The sequence below is a fragment of the Charadrius vociferus genome, unplaced genomic scaffold, assembly GCF_000708025.1.
Source record: "Charadrius vociferus isolate BGI_N301 unplaced genomic scaffold, ASM70802v2 scaffold2016, whole genome shotgun sequence".
In the NCBI taxonomy this organism is placed as follows: Eukaryota; Metazoa; Chordata; class Aves; order Charadriiformes; family Charadriidae; genus Charadrius; species Charadrius vociferus.
The window spans coordinates 134,565-138,732 of record NW_009648947.1 but is presented as its reverse complement, the minus strand read 5'-3'; the positions used below and the strand labels follow the sequence as shown (position 1 = coordinate 138,732).

General features: G+C 46.1%; 1 protein-coding gene across 1 annotated transcript in view; it reads left to right on the top strand.

Annotated features, from left to right (window-relative positions):
- Nucleotides 1-4,168, top strand: part of RYK (receptor-like tyrosine kinase) — a 74,829-nt gene that overhangs the window by 11,500 nt on the left and 59,161 nt on the right. The window lies entirely within an intron of this gene.

The following is a 4,168-nucleotide window of genomic DNA, read 5'->3' as shown; positions in this document are numbered from 1 at the left end:
TGGGGGGGGGGGAGGGGGGGGGATCTGTGGGACTGAGGTGGTGTTGGGGTCTGGGTGCTCAGAAGGGGCTGAGGGGAGTTGTGTGGGGCTGTTGGTGGCAGTTTAGGAGCCTGGAAGAAGATGGAGGGGTCTGTGGGACTGCGGTGGTGTCGGGGGTCTGGGTGCTCAGAAGGGGCTGAGTGGGGCTGGTGTGGCAGTTTAGGGGTCTGGAAGAGGATTGAGGGGGTTTGTGGGGATGGTGGGTGTCAGTGGGGCTGAAGGGCTTGAGGTTGGTGGTGGCTGTAGAGGTCCAGGAGGCAATGGGGATGTTTGTGGGACTGGTGCGAAGGGCAGTAGATGTGGGGGTGCAGGGAGTGGGTGGAGAGGGCTGTGAGCGGGGATGAAGGACCAGGGGCTCGAGAGAGGATGGGAGGCTGTGGGACTGAGGTGGGGTTGGGTGAATCTGGGGATCTGTGTGGGGTTCTGTGGGGCTGGGGGGAGCAGGGGGTCGTGGGGGGAAAGGAGGAGTCGGAGGAGTCTGAGGACTCGGGAAAGGGTTTCTGCACTGCCTCCTCTGCGTGTGGCTAGGGTTTTAAGGGAAGAAAAGGGTCCTGGGCTTTACCCTGATGGTGAGGGGCTCCCCAGGTTCAAGTGACTGGGGATGGTGCCCCGTGGGAGCAGGGTAAGCCCTGGAAGAGATGAATTCAGGCCCGTGATTTAATTAGCAAGGCGAGTGACATTCAGAGGGCAGAGAGGAGACCTGGCAATAATTGGGTGCGTGTGTGAAAGGAATCTTAATTTCTAGGCAGGCTGACAATTGCTGCGCAAGTACTTGGAGACAGTTCATGAAGTCCCCCATCTGGCCCGCTGCGGAAGGCTTTTGCAGTAGTTTTGTGCTTGGAGACTCTCTGATTTAAACAAAGATTTGTTTTCTGTAGGCTTTGGCTTGCTTAGGCTCTTGTTTAGAGTTAGTGACTGTGGTCTCAGAACAAATACGTAGGTATCCCCAGTGATTTGTTTTACAGCAAGTGTGTTGTATCTATCTCTGTAAGCTGAAAAATGAGCAGTGCAAGACTTAATTTGCATAAAATGGACAAAATAAAAATATTTCCAGTTAATCTGAACTCTGTAAGCACGTAGCTGACTGAAGTCAGGGGACCCGGGGAGTGAATAACACTGTAAACATTTTTTCCCTTATGGCTTGCTCTGGTGATTAGCGTTCTGATGCCGTCATTTTTACATTGCATGTGCTTGCTGCCAGATGCTCTGTTACAGATAGAGGATAAAAATGTCAGGCTGGCTGTTTAGCTGAGTTTCTAAACAAGTAGTTAATCTCGGAAATGCTGAATGGTGAGGTTTGAGCTATCCTGAGTCTAGTGCCTGAAATCTGTATTAGTTGGATTTGCTCAGCATGGTACACTAGCATAATTATTCATCATGAAGTAGCGACTAAGGAGGGAAGATCTGCTGCTGCTGTTAATTTTTTAAGTTAAATTGCATCCCATAATCTCCCTTAGGGGTGTCTATTGCTAACATGGCTAAAGCCACTTACTACTCAAGCTGTCTGTAGCTGTTTTATATCACTTAAAGTGTCTGACACTTAATGATCTGTTCTGCTCCTGCGACCCCAAAGGCTTGGATAAACTGGTATCTAATGCAGAGGTAAACTGGCACTTTTTTCAATTAGTGGCATTCAGATCACTAGAAATCTGTTGTAAATGGAACTTTCAGGATCTGCCTTGTGTTGTTGGCATGAGCAGATTTAATTTTAGGGGTATCCTTTACAGGTACTAGCTGTTGTAGGTAAGGTGTAGTTTAATGAGGTACCTAGACAGTCTCTGGTATCTTTACATATTTCTCTGGCAGAAGAAAGTGCAAAGAGAGACATGTTTGTTCCAGTTCTTCACACTTCTGAAAACAAAGCAAGGTATTTTAAAATGTTCAGTTTTGTAGAATCTGAGTTGTGGTTATGTACAATCAGGTTTATGATGTAAGCGCTTATGTGAGTGTGCGTGAACTTTCAAAGAGCAGGGGGATGTTTCAGCTTCTGTAACTTCTTTGAGGAAAACCGTGGTTCAGGGGATGCTTGAATAGTCATTCACAGCAGATGGGAAAACGGTGTTGCTTGTGAAGCTGCTAATATAAACATAGAAGCTAGTTTCTTTCACCTTTTGTTTCTAAACAAACTCTGTCTCTGCTACTGTCTTGCTGTGGTTGAACAGAAAACTCTTAGGCTTTCTGAAGTGCTCATAAACGCAAATGTTACACAAATTACTACAGCCTGTGGTCCTGTGGTGTGTTTTCACGTTTCTTGATATCGCCCCCATACATCTTTAGATCGCAAGTTTGATTTGGAACAAATGTAAGTGTGCTATTTCCAGTTGTTGAATCAGCTGTGGATGGTGATAGGGTGCGTTCTCCGTGCAAAGCCGAAGCATCCACAGGGTCTGGTGTAAGGTCTGCAGGGCTGTACCCATCGTGGTCTCTCCACCAGTGAGGCTGAACCAGTTCAGTGGCACATTGCAGTGCTGCTCCTCTCCTCAAAACTGGAGTTCGGTGTCTTACAGAACCATGGCCTGTGTTTTTAATTAGGTTGTGGCTCTTGCAAATGAAATAGTGACTTGCTTAAGATTATTTGTGGCTGCTGGTCTTTCTGTGTGGCGTGGAGGCAGGACAGATATTATGGCTTATAGTAAAAACTGCTCACTACTGTCCTGTATGCTTATGCCAGATTTCCACTGTTAGGCTATGTGATTCTGGCCATGTGTCTGCCATAGGAGGAATTGTTTTTGACATCTTCAGAACTTTATAGAGAAGAAAACTAGAGAAAACCGGCTTGGCTTGTTGTGTGAGATGGATTTTTATTTTGAAAAGCTGCAGAGTTCTTTCTGAAAGCAGGAGTCTGAAAGCAGGACTTGCTATATGGCAGGCAGATGGTGTCTCTGTCAGAAATATCTCTTGCCATTCCCGTGAAAAATGTTCACAGCCATCCCAACTATAAGATTTTGGGGGGAAAAAAATTGTGGTTTTCACATATTTGAATGTGTCAGATTTCACTCGTACCAGGCATGATTCAGCAGTAGATGGGATAAAGGTACAAAGAGAGAGAGGAGTTAGTCAAGGGGACTTGACTGAGATGAATTCAGTGATGGCCGCAGGAGCAAGAGGTGTTGGAGCGAAAGCAGGGGAGGGGTGCCGGGTGATGGGGGAGTTGGGGAGGAGAAAGAGAAGTGCTACTTGCTGGGGAGAGACATCCGGAGCACCAGAACCTTTTTTTGGGGGTGTCTGTGAATGCTCTTGGCACTGTGATCCATAGCTCTTTGCAGTTGGTTCATACGCACAGGACCAAAAAAGATTGTCCGTAAACGTGAAGACAGTATTGCTAGTCTTATGGAGTGGCTAACTATTTAGGCATGATGATACCACCTGATCATACTACTTTTTTCCAGCAACCACCCTGTGATGCTAAACATGCAGGGTGGATGGTATTAAATTAGTGATGAGTTCTTCAGTAGAAGGTCTGTGCTTGATTTAGTGACTTTCAAATTTTTCTGTGAAATCAGAATGTGGTGTTTGCTTGATGATGAAATGCTCCATTGATCTGCTTTTCACAGGATCCTGTGCTATAAAGGCACATGTATCCCTGCTCTGCAGGTGGTGAACTAAGGTTTAGTGAATAAATAGCCATTAATATTAGGTTGCTAGTTTTAATAATTAAAGATTTGATCTGGTCTATTTAAAGTACATAGCATCATTTAGCACTTAATGCATTCACGGTCTAGCTCTTAGACCTTCAGCTGTGGGTTCCTGGCAGTTCTGCAGCTCAGCCTCACAGGAGACCTCGGGTTATACCCTCTGAGTACAAGTACCGGAATCAATATCTGCCTGTGAAAACTTGGCTTAAGCAGTTTTTCTTGCGTTGTGGGCAGTTCTTTCACAGCATTCATGAGATAGCATCTAATTGTTCACAGCAGCAACAAGGTGCTTAAGCAGTGAGGACAATCCTTCCTGTTCTTGCAGGTTTGAGTTGGTTTTTTTTTGGAGACTACATACCTTTCAGCTGTGAAATTGGTCTTGTGGATAGCCCTTCTCATCACATGGCTCTGGTTCTTTTTAGAGACGGGTCTAACCTGGATGCTAAATAAGACTTTAGTCCCATGGCGGGGGGGGGGGGGGGGGGGGGGGAAAA